The sequence below is a fragment of the Scyliorhinus torazame genome, chromosome 6 (assembly GCF_047496885.1).
Source record: "Scyliorhinus torazame isolate Kashiwa2021f chromosome 6, sScyTor2.1, whole genome shotgun sequence".
Lineage (NCBI taxonomy): Eukaryota > Metazoa > Chordata > Chondrichthyes > Carcharhiniformes > Scyliorhinidae > Scyliorhinus > Scyliorhinus torazame.
Genome location: NC_092712.1, coordinates 165,040,744 through 165,055,075, shown reverse-complemented (window position 1 = coordinate 165,055,075; position 14,332 = coordinate 165,040,744). Strand labels below are relative to the sequence as shown.

Genomic DNA, 14,332 nt, shown 5'->3' with positions numbered 1-14,332 from the left:
AGCTTTCGGAGCACTGCTCTTTCCTCAGGAGCAGTGCTCCGAAAGCTAGTGTTTGAAGCAAACCTGTTGGACTTTAACCTGGTGTTGTGAGACTTATTACTGTGCCCACCTTGAGGATGTCTGTGCATAGAGATGACACACTGCTGACAATCAGATGATGCAACAAAAGCTTTCAAAAGTATGTCCATCCTGCTCAACATTGCACCCAGCAATAATTCCAGTAAAGTGTCATTGAATCTGGATGCTGCACTTTCGCTACGTGCTGCAAACATCATGAACACCTTCAATTTCCACTTGTACGTTGTTCCTTTGAATTCAGCTGAAATCATGTCATGCAGGTATTATTATATTTGATGCACAACTTGGAGGCAGAAGAGAGATCTTGAATCTCTTGCACAGAAATTTAGGATTACTAATTTTCCTTGTTTAACCTTGGATTTTCTCTTTTGGGACATCTATACTTTGGATTGTACATACATTAATTAAAAATGATGTTAGAGCAGCACGGTGGCGCAGTGGTTAGCATTGCTGCCTCACGGCGCCGAGGACCCAGGTTCGATCCCGGCTCAGGGTGACTGTCCATGTGGAGTTTGCTCATTCTCCCTGTGTTTGCGTGGGTTTCGCCCCCACAACCCAAAAGATGTGCCGGGTAGGTGGATTGATCACGCTAAATTGTCCCTTAATTGGAAAAGATTAATTGGGTACTCTAAATTTATTTTAAAATAAATTATGTTGTGCATTAAATATATCCTTCTGATAGTTCCGAGATGCTTTAGCAGTAATATTTCAACCATCTTGATGACTCTGCTGAGGTAAATTCATCAACGGTCTTTCCATCCCACTCACCGTTGGGGGGGGGGGGGGGGGGCACAGTAGCACCGTGGTGAGCACAGTTGCTTCACAGCTCCAGGGTCCCAGGATCGATTCCCGCTTGGTTCACTGTCTGTGTGGAGTTTGCACTTTCTCCCAGTGTCTGCGTGGGTTTCCTCAGTCATACTATAGCAACATTGAGGATCTCGAACAATTTGAATAAATTAAGTTTGAGATATTAAAATTTGAAGTTTGTTTCTGTGCTGCTCAACTCTCCAGCTTCCTAACAAACTTACAGATCAGAATGAATCCCATCAAAATTTGCATAGCCACATCCAACCTGCATGACTACCGTCTTAAAAGGCACAATCTATTTTAATTTAATTTTCAATACTTTTTAAAAAACTTAAATGAATATTTACGATTTCAAAATTGTTTCAAATTTACCCCTTTAATTACAGCTGCGTATATTGATATCACTATTCTCAGCCACAATGGAGATAATTGGGTAACTCCCTTGTCAACCACACCAGGAGATCGCATTGCTGTTAAGTGGCTGAAATTGATTTTGCACACACAATGACCCCAATGTTAATCTGTAGATAGCTTCGGAGATGGAATTGCATTGGTGAAACCCATAACTCAACTAAGTGGGTCAGAATTTCAATTGCAGTTCAACTGAACCAATTAATTGCAACTTCTTAATTTCATGCCTCCAAGCTGTGCATCAAGTATAATGGCACCCAAATGATGTGATCTCAGCTGAATTTAAAGAGACAATGTGCAAATGGAAATTGAAGATGTTCATGATGGTTGCAGCACATAGGACAAGGACAGTATCCACTTTCATTTACAGTTGATTGGAATTACTGCTGGGTGCAATCTTGCACAAGAGGGGTGTACCTTTCTCCAGCAACGGGTTTCTCTCACTAAGAAGCTGTGCTTGAAGAGGAGGTAGGCAGGTTTGGGATGCAGCGTAGGAAACAGCTAAATAAATCAACTACATTTTGTGGTTTAAGCCCCCACCCAATTTAATTTGTCCTGCACCATACACACACCGATTAGGTTAGGTGGATTGGCCATGCTAAATTGCCCTTAGTGGGGTTATTGAGGTGTGGCCTCAAGTAGGATGCTCTTTCCAAGGTGTGGTGCAGACTCAATGGGCCGAATGGCCTCCTTCTGCACTGTTAATTCTATGATTCTATCATTACCCTACATCCACCAGGTGAATACCTGGCCATCTTAAATCAAAGGTTGTTTTTTTCACCCAGTCATGGAGAAAAGGGGAACTCACCTATCTGGTGACAGAATCACAAACATACCCAACAAACATATGTATACTTTTTTTTATCAATGACCAAACCTGAGAAGCTGAGAATGGTGATTGTGACTATGCCACGACTAAATGACGCTCCTTTTGTTCATCTTTCCAGGCCTTCAAGGGTACAGCAAGTGTCATAGGGCACACATGAAAATGACTCCTCAGAACACATTATTCCTTCTGAGGTGCACAGTCACAGAACATACAGCCATGCACCAGCACAAATAAGAGAACAAGACGGGTTTACACCCAGTGATTCACTTCTCAAAAGTTACCATGAGCAGACATTGATGGCAGAGAAGGTTCTGAAGAGTGCACACTGGGATGGAGGGGATATAAACTTCTCCAAGTTTTTTGCTCAGTTCAACAGTCAGGGGGCTATCATTGAGAAGGAGAAGGCATAAGGCGCAATACCGACTTAGCTAGGTGCTGGCAGGCACTCTTCAAATGAGCATAGAGAATGGAGGAATCCACCTTGATTGCTTACAAAAGTTGTAATAGAGGAAACTGAGAGAATCTCATAATAAGGTACGGCTGCCTGCATAAAGTTTTAAACAACGCTCTCAAATCAAACTATGCAGGCCGTGTTAGCCTTAAACAGGATGACAGGAACTCTATCTTTACAATGCAGCTCTGATATTCACCAAACTGCGCAGAGTGGTGTTGTGCCATCTCAGACAGTGTCTGATTATGTTGCCATATCTCCTTATGGCAGTGTTTAGCAAGGCTGTCGGGGACTCGAAAATCCACATGGTATAGGACAAAAGTATCTCCGCAGTCAAGGCAGACAGCTGAGTCGCCGGCCTCTACCTCTGATGAAGCCACTCAGATATACCATGTAGAAGTATTAGGCAGTGAAGTAAAAATAAGTTCTGATCCAACACAGGTTATGTCCGTGGATGTTTGGCAAAATATTATGTTGTTAAAGTTTCCTTTCTCTTGATAATGACACACAAATTATTGACCATTATTGCATCCCAAATGCCAACTCATCCTTTCACTTGTTTCACAATGAATGTAGGAACATATTGGGCAGATGCACAATGAGTAGATGAAAGGCAAAGGGAAGGGGAGGTGGTTGTGAACCACAAGATTTCATTTTGTAAGCCTTGCATTCAGTGAACCTTTACAATATGAATTATGAATTAGATCAGCTCCCAGAGAATCTGGCATAGGCCTAGATGAACCTCTCAGTGTGGCTGCATACCAACTGCACTTTGATCCTGATCCCTTTCTATTCATAAGAACTCCTGTTTGCTGCGATGTGCAACATGTGCACAGTCGATGGTACCCGGTGTCTGTGGGTATCCTGCTGGAGGTGCAAATATGAGCGCCCGCTCTTCATATTGCTATCAAAGGGGGGAAATTACATAATTTCCAGCCCTGGCCATCTGTCACTTGCTTCATGTGTCTATGTGCAACCGACAGCGAGACCCTGGAGATATCTCTGGCATCCTGGTAAGAACTCAAGTCCAAAAAATAATTGATAGTGACAGTGCCCTTCAAAGCCTGGTACTGCTTGTTCGCCAGGTCCTTTTCCTTAAAGAGGCTAAGGAAATGGAGTTATGTCTTTTAAACATTGTGACATGGGTAGCTCCTGCTACAACTATGCTTCCCTCCCTGTACATGTGCTGATCCTACCTCAACACGTCATTACTGCCAAGGATGGTGTGCTGTTAAACATATCCAACATGCTTCCCACCCTGATAGCTTGAAAGCTTCCAAAGTAGAAAAAAATCTACATCCACAAAACAATTCTCTGCCAAACGACATGAGCTGTAATCAGGAAAGTTTTATTCAGATTGGGCAATGGTAAGTTGAAACAGTCACCTGAACTGCGTTTCTAGCTACCTCTGTTTGCCCAGTTTCCGGATCCCTGGGTTTGCGCTGGCGACACTGAGCTGGATATGTTAAAGAGGGAGTGAAATAATATTCAGTTTGCAGGCACTTCATTAGCAGCTCCTAAGAAATTTAATTCTGCCAATAACGATCCACCAGCCTGCAATAGTTTCTACTTTTTGCGGAATCAGTGCCGGCTACATTTTAGATTGGAGGACATATGTATGAAGGCCCCGATCTGTGGTAACCATAGATTTGCCTCAGCTAGACTAGATGTCAAGTTTAGGGTGTGGGACCATTTGAGGATCAAATGCTTCAAGGACATGTTTCTGGGTGGGAACTTTGTGGACCTGACTGAGCTGGTGGAGATTTACCAATTACCCAACGGTAATGGGTTCAGACACCTCCAAATCAAGGCCTTTTTGAGAGAGGAGGTGGGTTTGTTCCCAATGTTGCCACCCTCGAGATTACAGGATAGACTCCTTTCAGAGGATGTAATTGGGAATGGCAAGGTCTCCGATGTAGATAATAATAATAATCTTTATTATTGTCACAAGTAGGATTACATTAACACTGCAATGAAGTTATTGTGAAAATCCCCTAGTCGCCACACTCCAGCGCCTGCACGGGTACACAGGGAGAATTCAGAATGTCCAATTCACCTCACAAGCATGTCTTTCAGGACTTGTGGGAGGAAACGGAGCACACGGAGGGAATCCACGCAGACACAGGGAGAACATGCAGACTCCGCACAGTGACCCAAGCAGGAATCGAACCTGAAACTGTGAAACAACAGTGCTAACCACTGTGCTACCATGCCACCGGTATGGTATGCTGAGCTGGCCAAGAAAGAGAAAGCTTCATTGGTAGCTATGCGAGGTTGAATTGGGAGGGGCGATGCGTGTAGGGATTTGGGAAGAAGCGCTGCGTAGGATTAATGCGCCTTTGACATGAGCCAGACTTCGTCTTATTCAGTTTAAAATTATACACAGCACATATGACGCTGACAGGGTTAGCCGATTCTTCCCAGAAGTGATCAATCATTGCGTACTATGTGATGGGTTCCCTGCGAATCATGTTTAGATGTTCTGGTCCTGCCCAAAGTTGGTGGGGTTCTGGAGGGGAGTCACGGATGTATCGTCTAAGGTACTGGAAATTGTAGTCATGCCTTCCCCGTGGGTAGCTGTTTTTGGTAGCTATTTCTGAAGATGTGGGTGCTCTTGTGGGGAAAGAAGCCGATGCGGTGGCTTTCACCTCCCTGTTATCCCGGAGGAGAATTTTGCTAAACTGGCGGTTCTCAGATCCACCAAGTATCGGGTGTTGGGTGCAGGACCTTGCTAAGTTTCTTCATCTAGAGAGAATTAAGTTCGCCATTGGCGGAATGGATGAGGGGTTCTCCATGAAGCGGAAGCTGTTCATTGACTTGTTCAAGGGGGGGGGGGGGGGTGTTATAATATTGTTTATTTTGGTTGAAAAACTTCTTTGGGGGTGTAGCAGTTGTGTGCGCATGTATGGGGTGGGGGTTCCTGTTGTGTTATATTGCTATAGTGTTAAATGCACTATATTATGGCTTGTTAGTTATCGCTCTTTGATTGTTTTTTATTTTCTAGAAAAACATTCAAAAATATCAAACAATTCACACAGTGGCTCATTGAAAACTTATTTGATATGAATCAGAAGTTTTGAATTACATTTTCTGCAACTTGGGAGTTTTTAAAAAATCCTCTGTTATTTCACCCGTTACACATGAAAGCTCTTTGTGACCAAACCTCATCTTCACTGAAATTTCTTCTCCTTCTTTACGGAGTTCAAAAATATTTTTAAAATAAATCATTGGGGTATGATTTTGACGAATGTGATATAAAATAGTTACTTTAGAGTTACTAGTTAATGTAATGTAGAAATAAGCCACTTTGATTCTTGCAGTTAGAGACAAAGGGGTTTGAGACCGCATGGAAAAAGCAGGAAGAGGTGTGTCTATGAGAGTGATGCTGCATTGATAGGGGCCAGAGAAAGGGATTGGAAGTGAGCCAATCAGAATAGATCGAACAGGTCAGGAGGGACATAGGCTGACCTATGTCCGTCGAGTATGTGAAACTTGATACCATTTGAATTGATTTTGCAGAGATCCCTTTGTCTTTTAGTCAGTCGTTTTCTGGGATGTAAGAGGCTGGATGTCTTTTACGTTTCTGTAAGATGATTCAAGCTTGCAAGCTAAATAAATAACTTCTTTTTACGTGCGAATCCGTCTCAACTTTTATTGAGGCCAGACTGACAGAGAAAGAAATTTGGAGATCTACAATTTAACTACATCAGCAATATCGGTGCTTCAGGGGAGCAGAATGTGACAACAGTTGGAGAGATGGTGAGCAGGTTAGGCAGGATGTGAAATGAAGCAAACAGAGGAAAAATAGAAGGAGAATAAAGAAGGATAAGGAACAGGAGTCGGCAACTCAGCCGCTCAAGCCTGTTGTGTCATTTAATTATAGTTAATTGTCTTTTTTTCCATGTTTCTGACTAAACAAAAAATTATCAATCTCAAACCATGACAATTTCAATCAACTCAACATTCATGGCCTTTTGGATGTTCAACTTTTGCTCAACCCTTGAATGATTCTTTCTGATTCAATGTTAAATGGCCTAACTCAAAAGAGAACAAGCGAATATAAAACAGCCACTGGACTACAATAAACTGAAGTAAAGTCTCAAAATACATTTTTAGACAAAATCAGTTGAACTTTTAAAAGAAAACTCAAACTGACTACAGCCTTTGTCAATCTATTTTAGAGAAATAAAGCAGAACAGGGTCTGGGCTAAAGTTACATGGAGGGAACTGTTTGGAGGCAAAATTTGGCAGCCAGGATGGCTGGATCAATAAGTGGGACTGCAACATGTATAGCCAGTTGATGAGGATTGGATCCACTGAGGGTCAGGGTTTAGTTAGACAGAGCTCAGGAACTAATTATAATTATTTTAAAAAAAAGAGACACACAGAGCTAGTAGTGGCAGGTACACAGGGAGAGATAGCGAGATGTCAACACTATCACACATCAAATAGAGATGGAAATAACCCTCCATTCTGGGGGGTGCTATTTAGACAAAAGCTTATTGTAAGTATTGCTGAAACAAAAGAGACATGCTGTCAAAACCTTTCATTTTGCATTCATCAGGACAGTTCACAGGAATATCAACAGAACAGGGAACCCAATGCAGAACAATGCCAGCAGCGCAGGTTCAATTCCCGTACCAGCCTCCCCGAACAGGCGGCGGAATGTGGCGACTAGGGGCTTTTCACAGTAACTTAATTTGAATCCTACTTGTGACAATAAGCGATTTACATTTCATTTCATTCAACTGTATATATTGCACGAGCAGAGAATGCGGATAGTTGGTAAGTAGACTGATTGGAGAAACATTGCCAGGGAGAATGCATCAGTGAACAGTTAACTGCCAACCCTTTGTCAAAATTCAAACCAGACACGTCGATACTGACTGGTCTTGGCATTGCCATTGGGAATGAACCTGGGGATGGTTGTCCACAAAGCTTGTGAGATATAAATTGTTGATCCCTTTACTATTGGGATTTTTTCAAACTGTACTGATGAGTGCAAGACGAAAAGCTTCGACAGCTTGAGCAATACTCAAGTTCTGCATTACCGAACTCCTTTTAATTTAACACACATAATTACCCAACACTAGATGGCAATGTTGTTTCACTTAATGTTTGATGGCAAGACATATTTTTCAGCCATATCAACAGAAAGAATTTCCTCCGTTTTGCTACCTTCAAGCCCCTTTCTTCATCCTTTTTATTTTTTAACTCCTGCCCCCAGACCCCACTGTCTTCACAAAACCTCAGCCTGCCAACACCAACCCTACTTACCAAGGTCACCAATGTTACCAAAACACCATGATGCACTCATGACACACTCTTCACTGGGCTGCTTCCTGTCCTCAGACCCTTTTTTTCAGTCCACCATTCTGCCAGAGTTACCATCTGCAGCAAATAAAACAAGTGATCTTCTCTCAAGCCTCACCAGGTGGTGGCTGCCTTCCATCTCTTAAGGCAATGGTTTGGCACCGTGGTGGTCAACTCTGCATTAAGCATCATCTGAACAAAGAACAAAGAAAAGTACAGCACAGGAACAGGCCCTTCGGCCCTCTGAGCCTGTGCCGACCATGCTGCCCGTCTAAAGTAAAATCTTCTGCACTTCCTGGGTCCATATCCCTTTATTCCCATCCTATTCATGTATTTGTCAAGATGCCCCTTAAATGTCACTATCGTCCCTGCTTTCACCACCTCCTCCGGCAGCGAGTTCCAGGCACCCACTACCCTCTGTGTAAAAAAACTTGCCTCGTACATCTCCTGTAAATCTTGCCCCTCGCACCTTAAACCTATGCCCCCTAGCAATTGATCCCTCTACCCTGGGAAAAAGCCTCTGACTATCCACTCTGTCTATGCCCTTCATAATTTTGTAGACCTCTATCAGGTCGCCCCTCAACCTCGTTGTTCCAGTGAGAACAAACCAAGTTTATTCAACCGCTCCTCATAGCTAATGCCCTCCATACCAGGCAACATTCTGGTAAATCTCTTCTGCACCCTCTCTAAAGCCTCCACATCCTTCTGGTAGTGTGGCGACCAGAATTGAACACTATACTCCAAATGTGGCCTAACTAAGGTTCTATCCAGCTGCAACATGACTTGCCAATTCTTATACTCAATGCCCCGGCCAATGAAGGCAAACATGCCATATGCCTTCTTGACTACCTTCTCCACCTGTGTTGCCCCTTTCAGTGACCTGTGGACCTGTACACCTAGATCTCTCTGACTGTCAATACTCTTGAGGGTTCTACCATTCACTGTATATTCCCTACCTGCATTAGACCTTCCAAAATGCATTACCTCACATTTGTCCAGATTAAACTCCATCTGCCATCTCTCCACCCAAGTCTCCAAACAATCTAAATCCTGCTGTATCCTCTGACAGTCCTCATCGCTATCCGCAATTCCACCAACCTTTGTGTCGTCTGCAAACTTACTAATCAGACCAGTTACATTTTCCTCCAAATCATTTATATATACTACGAACAGCAAAGGTCCCAGCACTGATCCCTGCGCAACACCACTAGTCACAGCCCTCCAATTAGAAAAGCATCCTTCCATTGCTACGCTCTGCCTTCTATGACCTAGCCAGTTCTGTATCCATCTTGCCAGCTCACCCCTGATCCCATGTGACTTCACCTTTTGTACCAGTCTACCATGAGGGACCTTGTCAAAGGCCTTACTGAAGTCCATATAGACAACATCCACTGCCCTACCTGCATCAATCATCTTTGTGACCTCTTCGAAAAACTCTATCAAGTTAGTGAGACACAACCTCCCCTTCACAAAACCATGCTGCCTCTTGCTAATACGCCCATTTGCTTTCAAATGAGAGTAGATCCTGTCTCGAAGAATTCTCTCCAGTAATTTCCCTACCACTGACATAAGGTTCACCGGCCTCAATTGGGGGAGAATGTGCAAACTCCACAGGGACAGTGACCCAAAGCCGGGATCGAACCTGGGACCTCGGCGCCGTGAGGCAGCAATACTAACCACTGCGCCACCATGATGCCCTATCACAGAGTACTTAATTGACCCTATTGGTGGCCATTTTCCAAACTTCTTTGGACTAATGGCTATTTTATCAGCCCAAATCACAAACTAGACACTCCAACAGTTAAATTAAGAAACATTTTTTTAAAAATTGAAGTACCCAGTTCATTTTTCCAATTAAGGGGCAATTAGGCATAACCAATCCACCTACCTTGCACATCTTTGGGTTGTGGGGGCGAAACCCACGCAAACACGGGGAGAATGAGCAAATTCCACATGGACAGTGACCCAGAGCCGGAATCGAACCTGGGACCTTGGCACCGTGAGGCAGCAGTGCTACCCACTGCACCACCGTGCTGCCCCTTAAATAATTCTGCACTGCCAGTTGTGATCTGAATGATTATCTTTTTAAGAAAAGCAGTTTCTTCCCTGACCGGGAATCGAACCCGGGCCGCGGCGGTGAAAGCGCCAAATCCTAACCACTAGAGCACCAGGGAGAACGTATACTAGAGTCCATTATCAAGCGTTTCATAGTACAGCATTTGGAGAGCAGTGATATAATCAGACAAAGTCAGCATGGATTTAAGAAAGGGAAATCATGCTTGACAAATCTACTGGAATTCTTTGATGATGTAACCACTAGAGTAGACCAGGGTGAACCGGTGGATGTGGTTTATTTAGACTTTCAGAAGGTTTTCAACAATGTCTCACATGGCGGATTACTGTGTAAAGTTAAGGCGCTTGGGATTATGGGTAGTAGTGTCCTGAGATGGATAAAAAGCAAAAAGTTTGGAATAAATGGGTCTTTTTCCAATTGGCAGCCAGGTACTGCAGAGATCTGTGCTAGGACCCCAACTGTTCACATTATATATTAATGATTTGGATGTGGGAACTAAATATATCATCGCCAAATTTGCAGATGATACAAAGTTGGATGGTAGGGTGAACTGTGAGGAGGATGCAGAGATGCTTCAGAGGGATTTGGACAGGCTGAGTGAGCCGGTATATGTATGGCAAATGCAGCATAATGTGGATAAATGTAAAGTTATCCACTTTGGTAACAAAATAGGAAGGCATATTATTATTTGAATGGGTGTAAATTGAGCAAAGTGGATACTCAGCGAGACCTTGATGTCCTCGTGCAGCAGTTAGAAGAAGAAGAAGTTTACAGCATGGAAACAGGCCCTTCGGCCTAACCAGTCCATGCCGCCCAGTTTTTACCATTAAGCTAGTCCCAGTTGCCCGCACTTGGCCCATAACCCTCTACCCATCTTACCCATGGAACTATCTAAATGCTTTTTAAAAGACACAGTTGCTGATAAACACGCAGGAAAACAGGCAGTAAAGAAGGCAAATGATATGTTGGCCTTCATAGTGAGAGGATTTGAGTACAGGAATTGAGGTGTTTTATTGCAATTTTAGAGGGCATTGGTGAGGCCTCACCTGGAGTATTGTGTGCAGTCTTGGTGTCCTTATCCGAGGAAGGATGTTCTTGCTATGGAGGGAGCGCAGCGAAGGTTTACCAGGCTGGTTCCTGGGATGGAGGGACTGTCTTATGAGGAGAGACTAAGTCGGATAGGATTATATTCATTGGAGTTTGGAAGAGCGAGAGGGGATCTCATAGAAACTTCAAAAATTCTAACAGGATTAGACAGTCTAGATTCAGAAATAATGTTCCCGATGATGGGCGAATCCAGAACTAGGAGTCATAGTTTGAGGATAAGTGGTAAACCTTTTAGGACTGAGATGAGGTGCCACATCAGGAGATGTTTTTTTTAATAAATTGAGAGTGCCCAATTCATTTTTTCCAATTAAGGGGCAATTTAGCATGACCAATCCACCTACCCTACACATCTTTGGGTTGTGGGGCGAAACCCACGCAGACACTGGGAGAATGTGCAAACTCCACACGGACAGTGACGCAGAGTCGGGATCGAACCTGGGACCTCGGCGCCGTGAGACAGCAGTGCTAACCACTGCACCACCGTGCTGCCATCACCCAGAGTGGGGAATCTGTGGAATTCACCATTACGGAAAGTAGTTGAGGCAAAAATATTTAGTAATTTCAAGGAGGAAATTAGATATAGCTCTTGGGGATAACGGGATCAAGGGATATGGAGGGAAGGCGGGATAAGGGTATTGAACTCGATGATCAGCCATGATCATAATGAATGGCAGAGCAGGCTCGAAGTGCTGAATGGCCTCCTCCTGCTTTTATTTTCTATGCATGTTTCTATGTATGTAAGTCAGTGTTTATGCTCCACAAGAGCTTTCCCCCAACCTAATTTATCTAACTCCATCAACATTTCCTTCTATTCCTTTGTGTACCATCAGTGCCTGTATCATTTCTTATAATACACGCACGTGCCTCTATATTATTTTTAGAATATTGGGACCAGAACTGTTCACAGTACATCCCAACAAATGAGCTATAGCTGAGAACACCAAAGTCTACCATATCTGCACTCTCAGTGCACTCCTCCACAATAATGAGACCTGAACATATGCTAGTCAGGAGAAAAGCTTGAACAATTTTTACCTTCCCTGCCTCAGACCTATCCTCAGCATCTCTTGACAGGACAAGTTCACCAACTCAGAGGTGTTGGAACCTATTATCGTAAGCATATACTCATTAATAATTCAATGATGTCTGTGCTGGCTTGGATGGATGCCAACCATATACCTGAAAAACACTGGCTTCTGGGTCACAACCTGCTGAACATCCAAACCTCAATGACTAGGATATCTACAAGTGAGATATAAAACTGATGAGGATTGACACAGACAACTTGGAGACAATCACTGATGGCTGTGATCTTTGGAGGCTGACTGTCTGGAGGGGAATTAGAAGAGGTGAGAAGTGGAAAGCTCGCTAGTCAACAAAAAAGGTGCAGAGAAAACAAAGCCAGCGAATCCTATTTGCTCGTCCCACGGTCTTCAGCCGCAGCAAATGCAGCAGAGACTGTAAAGTCAGAGTGGAGCTCTCAAGCCACATCAGGCGATTTAAAAAATAAATTTAGAGTGCCCAATTCATTTTTTCCAATTAAGGGGCAATTTAGTGTGGCCAATCCACCTACCCTGCACATCTTTGGGTTGTGGGGGCGAAACCCACGCAAACACCGGGAGAATGCGCAAACTTCACATGGACAGTGATGCAGAGTCGGGATCGAACCTGGGACCTCGATGCCGTGAGACAGCAGTGCTAACCACTGCGCCACCGTGCTGCCATCACATCAGGAGATGTTGAACACAGAATTGATCAGCAATCTGAAAATCATCATCTCAAGTTGTCTCTTTGCCCCTCTATCCCATTTAGAACCAAATCCCCACTCCTGCTCTCTATGTTTATATGTAAACACTTAAGTGTATGCACCCTCCTTCCTACCAAAATGTACTACCTCATACTTAGTTGTACTAATGCCCATTTTACTGAAAGAAACTTCTTCAAGGATTCTTCAATAGTTGTTACCAAACCTTGGGAAACCAAGAGTTATTTTAGAACTGTTCATTATTTTATTTCCTTATAATTTTCAAATTCCATGGGGTGCACATCTCCAAAAATCTGTCCTGGTCCACCCACGACGACGCTACCACCAAGAAAGCACAACAGCGCCTATACTTCCTCAGGAAACTAAGGAAATTCAGCATGTCCACATTAACCCTTACCAACTTTTACAGATGCACCATAGAAAGCATCCTATCGGGCTGCATCACAGCCTGGTATGGCAACTGCTCGGCCCAGGACCGCAAGAAACTTCAGAGAGTCGTGAACACCGCCCAGTCCATCACACAAACCTGCCTCCCATCCATTGACTCCCGTTGCCTGGGGAAAGCGGGCAGCCTAATCAAAGATCCCTCCCACCCGGCTTACTCACTCTTCCAACTTCTTCCATCGGGCAGGAGATACAGAAGTCTGAGAACACGCACGAACAGACTCAAAAACAGCTTCTTCCCCACTGTCACCAGACTCCTAAATGACCCTCTTATGGACTGACCTCATTAACACTACACCCTGTATGCTTCATCCGATGCCAGTGCTTATGTAGTTACATTGTATATGTTGTGTTGCCCTATTATGTATTTTCTTTTATTCCCTTTTCTTCCCTTGTACTCAATGATCTCTTGAGCTGCTCGCAGAAAAATACTTTTCACTGTGCCTCAGTACACGTGACAATAAACAAATCCAATCCAATTTTGCTTCCTATAATAAATTCAAACTTGCCATTTTAGCCTAACTTACACGATCTGTCAGTGTGGCGTTTTTCATCATGCAGGGAAATCTAAAGGACAGTGGTTAGCACTGCTGCCTCACAGCACTCAGGACCCAGGTTTGATTCCGACCTTGGGTGACTGTGTTGAGTTTACACATTCTCCCCATGTCTGCGTGGGTTTCCTCTGGGTGCTGCGGTTTCCTCCCACAGACACAAAGATGTGCAGATTAGGTGGATTGGCCATGCTAAATTGCCCCTTAAATGTTCAAAAGATAAGGTGGGGCTACTGGGATAGGATGGGGGTATGGGCCTCGGTAGGGTGCTCTTTCAGAGAGTCGGTGCAGACTCGATGGGTTGAATAGTCTCCTTCTGCATTGTAGGGGCTCTATGATTCTATGACATGGAGTGTATGCAATTCTATTTCCAGTGTTAATCTCAATAGTAGAAGACTTGTGGCACACTAATACACAAACTTCAAAAAGCCAAGCTTTGTTTCACATGAAGTACAAATGTACAAAAGATAACCTGCTGTGTTGAGCAAGTAAAATAATTTTG

The 14,332-nt window shown here is 43.7% G+C and overlaps 1 protein-coding gene and 1 non-coding gene across 8 annotated transcripts in view; both read right to left on the bottom strand.

Moving 5' to 3' along the window:
- ppp1r9a (protein phosphatase 1, regulatory subunit 9A) overlaps nucleotides 1-14,332 on the bottom strand; it is a 489,701-nt gene that overhangs the window by 280,248 nt on the left and 195,121 nt on the right. The window lies entirely within an intron of this gene.
- Nucleotides 9,992-10,063, bottom strand: trnae-uuc (transfer RNA glutamic acid (anticodon UUC)). The gene has a single exon. It is a non-coding gene; the product is annotated as a tRNA-Glu (tRNA).